The sequence below is a fragment of the Cavia porcellus genome, unplaced genomic scaffold, assembly GCF_034190915.1.
Source record: "Cavia porcellus strain 051 isolate PalLab524CR breed Dunkin Hartley unplaced genomic scaffold, mCavPor4.1 scaffold_1, whole genome shotgun sequence".
NCBI lineage: Eukaryota > Metazoa > Chordata > Mammalia > Rodentia > Caviidae > Cavia > Cavia porcellus.
This window is the reverse complement of record NW_026947484.1, coordinates 222,572,447-222,589,983: the sequence shown is the minus strand read 5'-3', so window position 1 is coordinate 222,589,983 and position 17,537 is coordinate 222,572,447. Positions and strand designations below refer to the sequence as shown.

The window sequence follows — 17,537 nt, the reverse complement described above, 5'->3', positions numbered from 1 at the left end:
GGGGATTTAGCTCAGCGGCATAAGCATCTGCCTTGCAAGCAGGGGGTCGTGAGTTCGATCCCCGGTACCGATAAAAAATGAAAAATACAAAAAAAAAAAAAATAGAATAAGCATCAACATTTTCACATCAACTCTCTATATGCTTATGAAACCTAAAAGATAACATCAGAAGTAAATTCCTACATAAACTATAATGAAATATCAATAGAACTGTACAACAAAAATAAAATTGCTTCTAGTGTCACATGCAAGGCAGTCTCCTCACAGGATGATTTCATGCTCTATTCATACACTTCATTTACATGGAAAACACACACGTTTAACTCTCCTTTCCGGTGTAGCATCCTTGTCCTCCCTTCCTGTGTTGTCAGGAGCTTCCTACCATACTGTATAACATGCACTTCGCAGGGAAATAAGACACTAATAATAGAAAGTATCAAATATGTAATGAATGCCTAGAATAGACATCAATAGTTTCACATCAGCTGTTTCCTTGCTTACAAAACCTAAAAGATAACATCAAAAATAAAAATCTATAGGAGCCAGGATATAGCTCAGCAGCAAAATTGCCTGCTTGCTAGCAAGTGTGAGGTCATGAGTTCACTTTCTGGTACCAAAAAAAAAAAAAAAAATCTATGTGAACTGCAGCATAAAAGTAAACAAAAGTTCGCCACAGAAATAAGCTTTGCTTCAACTGCCACAAGCCAACAGAGTCTTCACACATGACAGCTATATGTTTCATGCACGCAGTTCACTCGCACTAATAACATGCATGATTCGTTTTCCTGTCTTTTCTTGTAGGGGGCAGCTTACAACTCTTCCTTTACCTGCTGTCATAGAAGGTCTGTGTGAAGCTGCACCTACCTGTTTACCCCTCCGCTCCCCAGTGTGCCCCACGATTATTTTGCACAGTTTCCTAGGCAGAAACATTTCATTTTTCTTCTGTGGTAAATTATCGCTTATGAGTTACAGTCTGTATGCTCTAAGAAAACTTCTCAGTGGTATTTTGCACTTGTTATTTTCTTGATAAACTAACAAACAATTTATAGCACACATATTTAGGATCAAGGAAAACACAACCATTGGCCCATGCTTTCTGTCTCAAGTGAATTGTAGCTGCTGCATAACTCCTCAGTGTCTACTCCACATTTGGTTTTGTTGTAGAAAGTTTCCACCTCAGGCTTACATCTTCTTCCCGATCAATATTTCCATCACGGTAAGACAATGACATCAGCAAAACCGGTTTTGTTTGTTTGTTTGTTTGTTTTTTGCCATGTATGAGGCAAATGTAAATCTTTCCGAAATCCAAAGATTATATTATACAATTATTTGTTTTGAAATTCCAACATTATATTTGCAATTCTGCTTTGTTCCTGTGTATAGTTCCTATATTGGGCAACCTGTGCTCTGATAGAAAATGTAACATTAATTGGAAACTGGTAAAGTAATTGTTGAATGTCATATTCCAATTAGTTTATGAGATGGAAACAAGAAGTCTGTTCACAACATCATTTGATTTATTACCATATGAATCAGAAGCTGATGACTGAGATGCAGGATAAATTTTTAAATGGAAACCATAAGTCTTAATATCTACAAGGGCATAACATTTTATGCCATATTTTGAACATTCCTTTTCAGTAAGTCTTTTATATTCCTGAGATTCCCATGAGAAACGCCTGCTAAGTATAACAGAACTATGAGTGCTTTTATTTCAGCTGGTGAAATCGCATAATAAATACATATTTTAATGACTGTTGGTGCACACAGAACATTTTACTTGTATGTCACACTTTGTGTATTTCACAGCATCTTGTAGCTGTGTTTCATAACACGTTTCATGTGTTATAATTGTCATCACTGAGTGACATTTCACCCCTGCCAAGACCCTTGCTATATTTTTGGACCCAGTTCTAACACTGGATCATTTATATTGTTGCATGTACATTTTACAACATTACGAATAGTCAAATAAGTGGTCACATCACTGTTTTGTTCATCATCTAAATCAAAGTCCGTGCTTTCTGTGTCCATATCAGTTCATTCTTGCTGTATTTCATTGCCACAGGAACTTTGTCTCACATATCCATCATCAGAGTCATCATCATCATCACAAACCCACATCACTCCTCTGTTAGGAAGGCAGGTGTTTTACCATAATGAATCATCTTCACTATCCATGCATGAGTGATCTGATGATTCACTTTTGACCTCCTTCAAAATTTGCAAATCTAGTTTTTCATGTGCCATCGTAATAAAGTGGGCTGCTTCTAACCAGAAAAATCAAAAGAAAACTTTTTCTTTTAACAAATTATGCATAGTGTGGGATTATTGAACCCCCTGTGATATTCAGGAAAACACATGCAAAACCAGTTAGGTGAAACATGATATGCATAAAAATCCCATATTTCCACATTTGTACATGGCCACACATTTTGCTGTTTGTCGTATAAAGTTGGTAAACAGATAGATTTCTATATCCCTTATTGCAAGCTAATGAGATACATATGGCTAATATTATGCTAAAGTACAAATTTATATGAGAAAAAAAAAAGGATGGGTCCACTGGACCCAGTATGTTATTCTATGGTTAATATTAGAAATTATTCTATGGTTAATATAAGAAAATGAATGTACTTTGAGAGTACATTCATTTTCTTACAAATGATTCAAGCAAATCTTTCTTTATGGAAAATTAGTATTACATTGTATATAAATGCTACAATTCCTTTTATCCATTCTTCTGTTGATGGGAGCTTATGGGCTGTTTCCAGAGTTTAGCTATTATAAATTATACTGGTATAAATGTGTATGCATTTGCCACCATGGTATGATCCTTTTAACTCTTTCAAAAAGATACCTAAAGGGGAACATCTGGGTTAAAGGAAAACTGTAGATTTAGTTTATTAAGGAATCTCTATACTGATTTCTATAGTGACTGTTCCATTTTACAGTCCCACTAGCATTGGAGAAGACTTTTATTCCCAGCCTTGAAACAGCATTTGCCACTGATTCACTCCTAATGACAGCCCTGTTTTATACAGTGAGAGTGAATATTGGTTATGGTGTAACTTCCATTTTAAAATGATTAATGGTATCGAGCACTTTTAAATATATTTATTTGCTATTTTTACTTCTTCATCTTAAACATGCCTACTCATTTCATACTCACTTATGATTTTGGAAGTTTTGATTTTTTTGAGTTCTTTATGTATTTTGTAGATGTTAGTCCTTTGAGAAATACCTGATAAAATTTTTTTCCCATCTTCAGATTGCCTCTTTACTCTGTTGGTGGTTTCTTTTGCAGTTAAGAACAACTTTTAATTTGATGTGATCTCAGATGTTAATTTTTTAACAACAATTTCTGTGTGATCAGTGTTTTGTTCATAAAGTCTTTGCCTGTAGCTATGTCTTCTAGAGTTTTACCTACTCTGCCTTCCAACAGATTAGTGGTTCTATTTTTATGTTTAGCTCTTTGACTGTTTCAATTTTAGCTTACTGCGAGGTGAGGTATACAGTTTTTATTTCCATTGTCAGGATGAGGAAAGTGACTTTTCCCAGCACTGTTTATTATGTAGGCAATTTTTCTTCCAGTGAAGATCGTTGGTGTGCTTATCAAATCTTACTTCCTGATATCACATTAGAGATTAAATATCTGGTGTATCAAATCTTATCTCAATCAAGGAATTTATCTTAGAAGTACACAGTATCCCTCTTCCTGGGAACTGAAAACATAGATTTCATGATGGTATAGTTAATTTAGTCTACTGACATTAATGCTTTCTGTTACTCCTTATATTAACCTACTTTTATACAAAGTCCAAAACATTGCTGCTATGGCATTAGAGTGAAGTGTGGGGGCAGCTCTTCCTCTTTACCTGGATCTTCTGACTTCTCTGTAAACTGTGTCCCCTTGTAGGGACAGGAATACTTCACGATCTTTGCTTGCCTTAAGTCTACACAGAGCAAACTGTCAGCATGACTTCGTCTCTCATCCAGAGGCAAGACATAAACTCTTTTATAGTTAAAGAACCTCTCTGATTTTCCTCACTCTTTTCCAAAGCAACTCTTAAATTTAAAGGAGATATATTCAGAAAATAGGTACTCAGTAATTGCTGAAATTTAAGATAGGAAAATGTCTTCATAGTTTTTTTTGTGTGTGTATGTCATATGCAAAGACTGTCTGAAATAAGCTCATTAAATTAAATTACAAGCATTGTGATAAATTGAAAGTTACAGCTTTCAGTTATATAACACACTATTTTTTCATGTCAAATATTTTCATAATTTGGCGGCAAGTAAAACTTACAAGAGAAAGAATGAAATCATTTGGGCCTAAATTAAATAATCCTGCCAGCATAACTATCCCAAATCAAAAATCAAAATCAATATGTGCTCTGCAATGGTTTATTATCTAAAGAAATCTTATGTGCAAGTTGATGACACTTTTCTTGGGAGAAAACATACAAGTTAATCTAGCTTTTTGGCAACATTCTACTTTCTCATTTAGGTGTATAATTACATTAGTCATGGAGAAACAATGAGCTGTATCAAATTGAGGGACAAATTAAATTCCGCTATGAGCTTTAAATGTGATGAGTGTTCAATGGTAATATAAAAAGACATGATCAGTTTTAGGTAAATGTAGAAGACACAGATATTAATAGACATGTCCAATGAATTCTAAGCCACACAGGATTTGATACGTAATTGAAGCGACAAAATTCTGGCTACAAATGATTCTGAGAATTCCTTTTGTGAAATTAAATATTGACACTTGAAAGTAGAAAATATAGTTATATCATAAAAATGTATTGTGTAAAAATGTATTAATGCTACATTCCACAGACTATCCACAAGGTCTACTTTGAGGACTCTAATTAATTTATTTTTTGATAACTACTACCCAAGAGTGGTTAATACACTCTAAATATAAGCTTAATTCTAACTTTGTATTAACCAATGTCCAAGACTATACCTCTATACACATTTTAAAAATCCAGCTCCAAATTTTATTACCAAGGAGATCATTAAACCTCTGAAATATCTTCATTAAATAAAACCTCATTGATGCATTTGTTTCCTTCATCCTCAAACTTTTAGGTTTATTCACAACACTCTGGAATTGCAAGCAAAAATAAAAGAAGAGGAAACAAATAAACACTATTTCTTCCCTTCTTTGTTCAACATCTATGAGAAAATTTAGAGAAATTAACAGCAAAATGAAATTTAATTAGAATAAATATTAAATTATCATCAATCACTTGTTGTTGTTTTTATTTCACAATCTCAAGCATGTATATTTTACTCCTGGCTTTTATATTTACAAGTAGAAACTGTAAATGAACCTAATACAATAGCTATTATTAGCAAATAAATTATTTTCCTCAAAATTTTTGTGTTAATTCAGGAATCTTCAAGTTGGCAGCTAGATTGTCACCTAGGTATAAATCAATTTACAGTTTTTTTCTGATGACCAACGACTTTTCAAATTCTCAGTAATTTTTTGTAATTCAAAAGCTGATTAGGCAATTAGAAGACAATTCCAGCCCTGGCCCCTCCAGTATCACCATTGGTAGTAGTTTTACTGACCAAGAATTAACATATTCTGCAACACTGTTTTGCTCTAGTTCATAAAGAATACACTTAACCCATTTGATCTAGTAATTCGACAATACAGCGTTAGTCTTCTCTGAAGAGCCAGCACTGTTAAACAACAGCTTCTTTATGGAGGAGAAAAATAGGCAAAGATCACAGACCATAATGAAAATCATCAAGTAAATCCAGAAATAAAACTTCTCTGGCTAAAAGGGCATGCCCTCTCCTTGATGTGAAAGAAACTATAGTTAATAAAAGAAACAATGCTTAAAATAAAAATTTAAAATTAATAAAAAATATAAATATTATCTATATAGACAGTCAACCATAAACCCTTTGTAAGAATTATTTAGTGTTGTGATATTTCAAAAGTTGATTGTTTTCCTTATGAAGGATATAATAGGACAACTGTTTATTGCAAAAGATTAACTTTGCAAGTTACCACTTTTGAATCACTGAATAGATTGCTTGTAGTTTTAATCATTCTTCAGTGTTAACAAGAAGTACTATGATTAATGTATGTATACAAAGAGTTTAAGGGTTATAATATTGCATTAATTTCAATGTAATATATGTCAGTGTGTAACTAATTTCGTCATAAACAGCAAACGGAGTTTTAGATGAACAGATAGCTACTGAAACTGAAAGTGTACACACATAGTGTCTGCACATAGTGATTATAAACCACCTTTACCAACCCAACAAACTGCTCCTTACTTCAGTGTTTATACGTGCGATTTAGGTTGTTCACTGATTCACCATGAAAACGGACTAGAATATGGTAAAATTGAGTATCTTCTCTTTATTCTGCTGTATCTTTCCACATTACCAAATAATTACTCGATTTAACTGATTCTTATAAAATACTGCCAGCAGTATTTTATAAATACTGCCAGTAGTATAAAATACTACTCTCTTTTTCTGTTATCTTGATTTAATTTTACTGGTTGTAAAGCACCATGAAGGTCAAGACTATCACCTTTTTTTCTGACAGCCACTGCTGAGAAACCAGAAGAAAATCAATGATGTGTCTTTTTTCAAAGGGCAATGACTGATAATTGAGAAAAATAATCTCACTTGACTGCTTATTAGTGTGTTATTAACCCACAATGGAAATGGTAAATTTAAGAAATAACCTACTACAGTAATACACAGGAATATGCGCTGCCTTAACCTATGCTTCATGTATCTCCAGTTTGAAATAAAAACCAATAACATATCATAGGAACAGAATTTATGTGTACCAATGATAATATTGGACATTTAGATGTCACTTTATAGTTTAAGACTCATTTCTAATCCTGTCATTGTTTTAAGACAATTTGTCACACAGTGAGGATAATATTTAACATCTGTTAATACCACTGCTATCAACATGTATGTTAGGAATCCCATTTTTTAATAGATTTCCAAATTCAGTCTAAATACTGTCATTTTTTAAACTGAAAATAAAACATTGCAAGGAAAAGCAGAGGAGAGGCACTGGAAAGAGATTTAATCATGCAACTGGGGGTTATATTTTTATATATTTTGAGTATTTGTTTACAATTAAGTGTAAGTATATTGTACATTGCCTAAGACTTGCTAGGAATTAGACAGTACATTACGTACTCTGAGTTGTGCAAAAACCAAATGATAGTGTTATTACCAACAAGGAACCAACAATCTCCCAAACACAATATACTCTGCACAAGAAAATAATATAGGAAACTGTTAATCTTGGAGATTCATCAATTACCCATATTCAATGAAAAGTAACTTGATATCTTTTTATATGTTTCATATATGCAATAAATATCTTAAAAGTCACTAAACTAATATTGAGAATGTTACACTTGTTTCTTTGTGCAGTAAACTCAGTTTTCTGATGCTGCCTATAGTCATGTTGATACCTAATTGTCTTTATTTGAATACTGTTTTTATTTTTCTTTCTCATTTAGTGATGGGGAAAACTAAAGAGATATTATTAAACACATATGTGCATACCTTGAATCATATCTTATGATTTTTCAAAATTGCATTTTATTCTTTGGACTGACCTAAAATGTTTAAGTGGTTCCTTTAAATGTGGTTCACTATACATACATATTTGTCCGCCTGTTTCAGTGGAAGAATGAATTGGGCAAAGACTGGTAAAGAAATTCATGTGATCATCAGTAAACACATTAGCATAATAATAGCTTGGGATATATATAGTATAGTAAAGAAAATTGTGATAAGCTATTTGACCATTCATATTGCATTCCCTCAGGCAAAGTGATAAAATTCAAAACTATATTAACATTTGTGATGTCATGTTATTTGAGGAGTTATTAAAGAGGTCACACATAGTTTTTTAAATTAATTTCCTTTGTAGTTCAACTTTTATATTAATTCCTCCAAGTTGATAAAGTTTCTTTCTTACTATTTCCTTCATTTTCCATTTTGTGCCTAGAGATCTTAATGTGAAGTACGTTTTGGGTTAATATATGATTTCTTTGAGGTGTATTTTTATACTTACTTATAAGACAATATTTCATATTTTACATGTGCATTTACCCAAAATGACATGCATAAGATATGACTGTTTGTCTTTCAAAGGGAGGTAAAAAGAATTGAAAGACTGCTGATAAACTATGAAAACAGCTATTTGTTCTCTATTCTAGATTTCTTCTTCCTTACATGTCCTCTAAAATCATCTCTAAAAGACAATTCAAGCAATTTTAGATTACTGACCAAAATCAAATTTATTGCCTAAAATCTGTCATTGAATTTCTAGTGCCAAAAAGGGATTAAACCCACTTAGTTCATTTCATCCACTCAGTATAACTAAAACTATAATCAGAATACAAGAAGCACTTTTATGAACCCAAAACCAAACAGAAACCTGGAGCACTTGGAAAAAGCATGCTTGAAGAAAACCCTGTACTACACTACAATGTACATAATCAGAAAATAGGACTGTGTGGACTAGAGAGGATGGAGTGTGTTAGCTTTCCGTCACTGTAGCAAAATACCACAAAAAATCAACTTAAAGAAAAGAAAGATTTATTTTGGCTCATGATTTCAGAAATTTCAGTCCAAGGTCAGTTTGTTTCATTATTTCTGAGCCAGTAGTGAGGCCGTATATTATGTGTAAAGATATGGCAGAGCAAAGCTGGTCACCTCACAGTGGACAGAAACAGAGAAAGGGGTGGGAGATGGAGGACAAAATATACCCTTGATGTTTCAGTTACTTTTCTCATTGATCAGACAAACTGTCCAACATACACAAATGAAGTGAGGAAACAATAACCACTCGTCCTTAATTCCAGCTCCACATACTTAATCCCAGCATTGCACAATCATGATCCAACCAGTTTTAAAAATCCTCAGTATGACTGCATGAGGCTTTGGGGTGGACATCTAGATACAAACCGTAACACTGGAAAATTATACCCTCAGTGATCTACTTCCTCCAACCAAAATCCATCTCTTAAGTTTCCACCACCTGTCAACAGCACATCACCTGAGGACCAACCATTAAAATATCCCAACTAGAGAATCATCTCTCTGACAAGAGATGAAGGTGCATGAGAGAAGTTCAGGGGAGATCCACTCAAGAATGTGGGTCTTCTGAAGTGGGGTACGTAAACATAACCTAAAGAAGAAATCCACTAGATGGAGTGCAATACCAGAGCGCTGATAACCAGAAGTGGGGCTGCTGCTGCCTATCAGACCACTCACACCCTTCACTCATCCTGAGAGTGGTTTTAATATCCTGAGGCAAACCCAGTCCTGCACAGGCTGGGATAAGCTCCTTCCCTCCAGCTTGGAGGAGGGAATTCACTGTGAATTCAGGCAGCCGCAGACTACAACAGCAACATGGCTTTGGGGGACTGCAGACTGCAACTGGGGAAACACTGGGGAGAAAGGAAGTGACAACAGTCTCCTTTCATCACTCTTTTATCCAAAACTGGGATTGTATGACACTGTGACATCCTGCCTATCACCTACCATTTGATCTCAGCAAGGAAAGTCATCCACTCACCATTAGAAGGTTTTTGAACAGCATGAGCCACAGGCAACAGAGAACTTGTTAGCAGGACCTGATAGATTGCATCCCATGAGACACAGGAGAAAGACAGAGAGACACCTAAGAGCCATCAAAGAACAGACACTCAGCTCTTACCTTTCTAAACATCAGAGACTTGGGAGTCAGATAACATCCTGTCCACCACCATTTTGCACTGGCAAGGGAACATCCCTCCCACAGCAGAAGGCCACTGAGTACCTGAAGCTCAAGACTACAGGTCAAGGAACCACAGAATCCACACATGGGGAGCCCTAGATCGAATCCCATGAAACACCAGAAAGAAGGAAAGAAAGAGCAGAGTCAGCCTAGAGCAAGCCTTCTATTGACCTCACAAACACCTAGAAACACTGCATCTGCCGAAATCACTGAGTGCTCCTTTAGACCTAATACTTACTGTTTGACTCCAAAAGGACTACTGAGTGCCAGGGAGGGAGCCCTATATGTCACAGAACTTACAGGCAGGAAGGTGACAGCTTTATCAATGTCAGGAAAGGAGACCTGAAGAGAGAGTCAGAGACTCTGTTAAGCAAGAGGATGAGACACTGTTTACTCAGGAAGAGCTCTAGAGAGATAGATTGTACATAGATAGATAGATAGATAGATAGATAGATAGATAGATAGATAATAGGATGTCTATATATGAGAAAATGATAATAAAAAAGAATCAGTATTTTGACCTAACCAGTGCATTTTAGGGGCAAACCAAGATAACCCTCACAAGAATCTTTGTATGGAAGTTCTAAATACAAACTATTAGCAGGCTCAAAACTGCTCAAAGATTTCTCAGTCTCCACTTATACTTTCTTACTCTGTATCCATTTTCCCATTCTTAACATTATTTTTCTAATACCTTCTCTATCCAAGCTCTCTACTCAAAATATAAAAAGTGTCAACAATGATTGATCTCACCTCTTCCTCCAACAATGTCATTTCTCTTCCTCTTTTCTATCTGATTTATCCCCTTCCATTTTATCATCCTTTTTCCTTCCTTCCACCCACCACAGCAAGCCTACCAGGTAGTGCAAGCTGTACTATCAGCTATAACATGCACTGATCACCTAAAACATGGGGAAATTGCTAAAATACCTCTTAGCATACATAAGAAATACAGGATCTGTTGAAGTTGGCACAAAGGACAGAAAATTTTCCTTACAATGCAGTACAGGGCCTAATCCTATTAAATTGAAAAAAAGGAATAAAGTAAATAAACAGAATAAAGAAATGAAAGCCAAGCCCACATCCCTGGAAAGCAGACATTAATAGTCTTGATCTCCATATTAGTAACAGAGTCACTGTACTCTAAGAAATTTGTAATCCTAATGACTAAAGAAAGAAGAAAGAAAGGCTGAGGGTTTAGCTCAGCGGCATAGAAGACAAAGAAAGAGCAAAATGCATTTGAAAACTCCTAGTCTGCCTAAGCTGACCCAGTGGAATCAATGGGGAGGATATGATAAGCCAAGAGATTGAATTGTATAAAATGATAGCAGAAATGAAGAAACTTGGGATTTAAGGGGAGAACTTCAACATGCAATGTACTTGCACACCAATAATGAATCAAAGACGAGGCAAAAATATTAACAATGACCTCCAGGAAAATTTAACAGTAAGAATTAACCGAGGAAAGGAAAACAAAAAGAGATCTTTTTAATGAAAATTGCAGTACTTTAAAAAACAAGGAGATTGATGAGGACATACAAAAACTATAAGATACTCTAACATGAAGTGCAAGATAGGAGACCAAACAAGAGGCTTTTGTGAAAGCAACTAGGTATATGTTTAACTACCTGGGTGCAGGCAAGCAGAGCAACAAAGCTATCTGCCCTGAACAGAGAAGTGTGTTCCTTTTATAGGGATGGAGAGGAGGGGAAATTAGGTGGGAAGATCCCAATGTACAGCTGTACTTACAGTTTTTGTCAATCTTGCATCGCATTGGGCTGAGTCCTTTGAAGTATCTGTTACAAATTTTGGGGAGTCTCCAAATGTCTCCAGGCCATGCACAATTTCTGGTCCTGTCTTACTTCCTTTCCTGTGTTTACACATGGCAGCCTCAGCCTGGAGGGGGAGCTGGATTCCCTGCAGAGAGTAGTGCTTCTGCACTCAGGCTGGGGGCTTGGAGAGTCTGACCAGGTAGAAGCCTTACAGACGCAGTGGTACTTTGATTCACAAAGTTAATTAGTTCCACAGTTCTGGTCATGAACAGAATTGGTCGGAAACAGAATCAAATTCCATCATAAGGTTTGATGTAAATAAGGTTAATCCTTTCTGAATCATGCATTTTTCACCATAAAAATGAAACAAATTATAGCGCAGCACAATATGAAGAGCGTGAACTCTAATCCTGCCTGGGACAACTCCTGGCATGGAAATCAGGAAGATGCATTCAAAGAATTCCTTCCATAAAATCTTTGGGGCGATCTCCATCAGAGCTTTCTCTCTTCTTTGTCTGCTAGCTGCAGGGATCAATTTTGATGAAAAATCTATCTAATGTTAGTTTTTTCCTGCACAGCCTAAACCTCCAGAAATGAAGGACCACATTCTTGTTCATCAGATTCGACACCCTGTTCATTACAGTTTTGTTGGGTTGGTGCTTTTCAAAGAAATACTGGCACCCATTCCATTTTCCCATAATGGATTTTTTCTAAAAGCTACTAACTTCATCTCTGTCTTCCTTTTCCTTCATAAAATGTTTCTCAAAAGTACTTTCTGAGTCAACCTTCTGACCTCCCTCCGGCGCAGGGTTTTGGTGTAGTGATAGGCAGGGCGATATCCTAAAGAGGCACTGAGACTCTGTGTCCCCACTGCAGTGTTGAGGAAGCATCAAGGCTGCCTTGGACAACTGCTTCCACTCCCTCAGACTCAGGGGTTACCAGCGCAGGAGAGACAGGCCTGCTGGAACACGTACTCCTTACAGATGGCAGAGCCCATTTAGGCAGCAGAGGCTGCCACCCGCCAGACTCAGGATTCCTCCTTAGGCCCAATGCAGTGCAGACACAGTGCAACTCCAGGAAGTGTCCCGGAAGCATCTGTCTGAAGCCCTGCACCAGCTACATTTGCAGATGAAACTGCACAGGAAACCCAGATTGCTTGATTGTGATTGAAGCATATCTGATCAGATGAAATATGTGAGAATAGTCTTCATAATATCCGCGATCCTAGCTGTGAGAAGAGATTGACTTTCTGTACACCTAATAAACCTCAGAGCAGTGTTATATCAACACATTCCTTCCAGTGTGATTTCTCAACCGGCAGCTCCCCAGGTGCTCTACTGTGTCCAAGCATCTGCAACGACTACATGAAGGGAGACAGTGTCCAGGAGGAGAAAGATCATGGATCTGAGACTATTTGCCAGCATCTCCAGTACTGGGTTTGTTAAAACCTTGGGTTGAGATACTGGGAAACAACAGGATGCTAGGGAATTTTCAAAGCTGTTTGTGTCTCTGTTGGAAGACAATTTTGCTAAACATAAAAATCCAGATGTATGGAACCATGTGCAGCTGCAGTGCTGGGAAAATACGCTTATGTAACTGTTTGCAATCAGTGTAGCAGAGAGTCGGAGCTGTTATCAAAGTTATACAAACTGGAGTTAAATATCCAAGGTCACAAACAGTTAGCAAATTATATCTCAGAATTTTTAAAGGAAGAAAATTAAGAAGGAGACATTCGATACTTTCTCTGAAAATTTTCAAAGCCAACAATGCTACAAAGAATGTTCAGCTTCTAAGCCTATCTTGCACCCTAAACTAGCAGCTAATATATTGTCTTTGACAGACAAGCTGGAAATAAGAAAAACCTGAAAACCTACATAGGCTTCTCAAAAATTTTGGATAAGGACCCTTACGCGGAACATAAAGGTGGGTCCTGTGCATTCGAACTCGAGTGAAGGCTTACTCTGGCCACTACATTACCTCGGTGAAAGAGTCACAGTCCAGCAAATGGTACAAGTTTAATGATGAAGATATTGAACAGATGGAGGGAAAGCAGTTACAACTAGGACTTGAGGGAGATCTAGCAGAACCTTTAAAGTCGCAGATGCAAAGACCCAAGTGTGGCAAAGGGACTCATTGCTCTCAAAATACACATGTGTTAGTTTATAGAAGAGAAGCCCAAGAGGACTGTGGAAGTTTTAGCCTTTTTTCAAACGTGGGTCAATTGAGATAATTCCAAATTTGAGGGGTGGTGTGTTAAAAAGGGCTAGATGTTTAAACAAAGAGTAGACAAAGAAAAAGCAAAACACGAAGAGGTTTAGGAGCTGTTCCAAAGGTGGTCTGACCTGCTGGAGCTGAGCCCTATGATTTTGTCTCTTTGAGTGGCTGCAGAAGTGACAGCCATTCAAGAGATGAGTAGACATCTACCAAGCCTATTGATAATCATGCTTGCCTGTTTTCCCATGACAAACTTCATCCAGATAGAATCTCAGCTATGAAGAGAATTCTGAATATGCAGCAGACATTTTATACAGTAGGCATAAAAGAAGTCTAAGATTTAACTGTGCAAGGAAAGTGTTATACAACATTGTCCTGAGTTGCATATGAAGAATCAACTAAACAAAGAATATAAAATGGTTAATAATCTGCTTCAAGCAACAAGAAATAGTAATGATGGATTTTGGGTGGGAAAATGGTCCTTGTAGACTTGGCATCAGCTAGTCCTTGAATAACTAAATGAATGAGATGGGGATACAGACCAAAGCAATGGGAAAATAAATGGCAACTGCTTCAGTAAAGATCCATCAAAGGAAGCAAGAAAGGAAGAAGAAATAAGGCATTCTGTGTCTACATAGGGAGACATGGATCCCTAGAAATGAGCCAAGGCTGATTTCTACAGAGGCGGGGAGCAAACTGTAGCAGTACTGCCCAAGCGCTCCCAAGCTTCCAAGTTACAGAGAGTGCTGTTCCCAGTGTAAGATTTTACAAAGAAAACAAGAATGAAAGGAAGCCTTACACAAGACGATCACAAATGAGCAAAAGACCTCTTCTAAACTTGTTCCAGAGAAGAAACAGGACATGTCTCAATAACTGACCAAAGGACAGAGATGTCCTCTATATCATATCACAGTTATTTGAAGAAAAACACAGAAATCTGTGAGAATGTCTGTAAGATGTAGTCCCATGTAATCGGTTGTAAATAGTTCCCTTCTGTGTCCCCTGAGGGTCTTATATTTACATCTTCTACCATGACCAAAGGACATTCTAAACACATAATTCTAATGTGACCCAGTGAGTGGCAGATGAATGTAGAACAGTCAAAGATCAGTACAGGTAGGCAGTTTATTTGTTGTGGGTCATATAATGAAAATCACTAGAACTGAAGTGGAAGATGTAAACTCTTCAAAAACACAGTGAATTTCTAAACCTGAGCTCTGTCCCAACTGCAGACAAAGGCTACCATGCCAGCTGCAGAGGAACCTGTGAAACTATACTCAGGTCACCATCTGCTTCCACAGAGTTGTAGACAGTTAAAGGCTGATGAAGGATTTAGCTCTTTGGCTGAATGTGAGCAGTTCTGAAACAGAGGATGACAAAGAAGAAGCCAAACCAGATGAAGGAAATGATTCAGATTTTAATCAAAGCAACAGAGGAACAAAGTTGTAAAGGATATTCCATCAAAATCATATAGCTTATCAGAATCAAGTCATTTACCAGAGTATGCGACATAGAAAAGTTTACATTGAAAAAGCACTTCTTGTTTCTGCTGATCAAATATTAAAAGAATTGAAAACTCAGGTCATGCCTGCATCTTCAGTTATTACTCTTGGCCGTATTTACCAGGTGTTGGAAAGATCATAAGTGATGACTGACAGATTTGGTACACTTGGTGTCACACCTGAATCTGTCTTTTTATTAAAAGCTAATGAACCAATTGCAGAATATGATGCAATGGATGATGTCACACAAGTTTGTGTGCCACAGGAAGGGCTCAAAGTCACCAGTCTACTCAGACATTAATCTTTGAACTCTTGTTGACTGGTAAGAAATCGCCAGAGGAGAAGAGCAGTTTGACATGTTAGGGGATTAAAGAAAAAGTAGATTTAAGAATTAAATCATTACATGACTCTTCCAAAAGGCAAATATCCATTCAGAAGTGATTGCCCAAATTTCTTATGCCAAATAAAGCAGATTACACTGATGGGACCTCAAACTTGAGGGGAATGCTTCAAATTTTATATTTATAGGGGGAGGAAAGGGGGGCAAGTAAAATTTGAGCTAGTACTAGCAACATTAAATCATGTTTACATATGAGATCTACAGGCATGGGACACAATAAAGTTCTGTTACATTTCCTTGCTTGATTTTCATATAAGAGTCACTGGCCCATAAAGGATTGGTATCTCAATAGATGGGACAGCAAGCATTCTACTCTAAACTAAAAGTGATGCTTTAGAGACATTAACTGCCTGCCCGTACTGGTCTTTGACTATTCTACATTCAATAGGCATGAAAGTGAAGAGCTAGCAATAATAATAATAATACTAATAATAATAATAAAATATATTAAAATAAAATGAAGCAAGTGTTTTCTGCTACTCACTCTGGAGTTCAGCAAGTTCTTCCATTGTCAGTTCCTCCTTATGATCCTCAAAAAGCTCATGCATGTCTGTAACATCAACATCTAGAGCCACACCTCTGCCCACAGACACAGTATCCCCCACTACCTGTACACCAGATCCTCCATCATCAGTCATTGAGATGGCCATGGTTTTCTCCAGACTGAGTTTAAGTATATAACATATCCCTTGGCTTTTTCAGTGAGAATGATGCAGTGGAGAACATTGATATATTTCTTCTAGAACTCATTCAGAGTAAAGGTTATCTCATGAGTAATATTAAAATATCTGGTAAAGAGTGATTCTGTGTATAACTTCTTTAAGATGCAGATCACTCTCCTGCAAGCACTTCCATCCCAGCAGACCACTTTACAGGACCCAAGAACTCCAGCCAGCAGTGTGGCCGGGCCAGGCCAGAACTGGGCTCCTCTTGTGTCCCCATAGTCCTGGCCATGCACCTCAGGACCTAGGAGCTCCAACCCACGGCATGCACCTCTGCAGTCCCACCACTGCCATTGAGGAACCCCCACCTCCTGGACCTAGTATTGCTGTTGAACTTTAGCCCCCACACCTCCCTCCAGAACCTTGCATTGCAGTGGATGAACCATGCAGTATGGAGGGAAGAGTCAGTAAACCTTCATCCAAACAGAAGAACGTAGCAGGCTTCTATCAACAAGGTGAGTTTGCCCCTAAAATAGGAATAGAGTTTGCTTCTTTCAATTGGTAAACAGGAACAAAAGTGAAGCCCCCTCCAGAAGTAGGCCATAGGTGAGCTTGGCCAGACGGTAGGTGAGTTCTTCCTCCACACAGAGAATATCAGGTAGCTTGAGGAGTGTGACAATAGGCCTCTCCCAACCTGTAGAAAATTAAGGGGGCCTGTGGGACATCCAGAGACACAGTAGGGTCCCAGCCAAGACAAACACCTATAAACAGGGTGATTCTGGTGAACAACCTGAAGACATAATGACATTAGGAACTAGGGGTTGATTTCCATCAGTACTCTTAGGCTTGTCAACCTAGAAAGAATAGGATTCACCCAACAGGCCCTGCAGGGGAATTCAGGTGACTGCCCATCTCTTCACTGTAGGACCCAGCAATTGGGCAAACATCAACTTTACAGTAGGACCCCAAGATACACACTATCAACAATTGACACTAGTGGGACTGAAGGACCAACTATTAACCCAAAGGGAGAAAATAGCAAAATGAAAAAGCAAATGCAATCTCAAATATCTAGTCCACCAGGAACAAGTACAGGAGATACTGAAATAGAGGGCTTCAAAAGTAACACATTGGAAATCTCTGAAAAGATAGCAGGTAAAATAACAAAACACCTTCTTT

General features: G+C 37.2%; 1 pseudogene; it reads left to right on the top strand.

Annotated features, from left to right (window-relative positions):
* Positions 1 to 11,644: 11,644 nt before the first annotated feature.
* LOC100714777 (ubiquitin carboxyl-terminal hydrolase 48-like) lies at positions 11,645 to 15,597 on the top strand (annotated as a pseudogene).
* Positions 15,598 to 17,537: the final 1,940 nt, after the last annotated feature.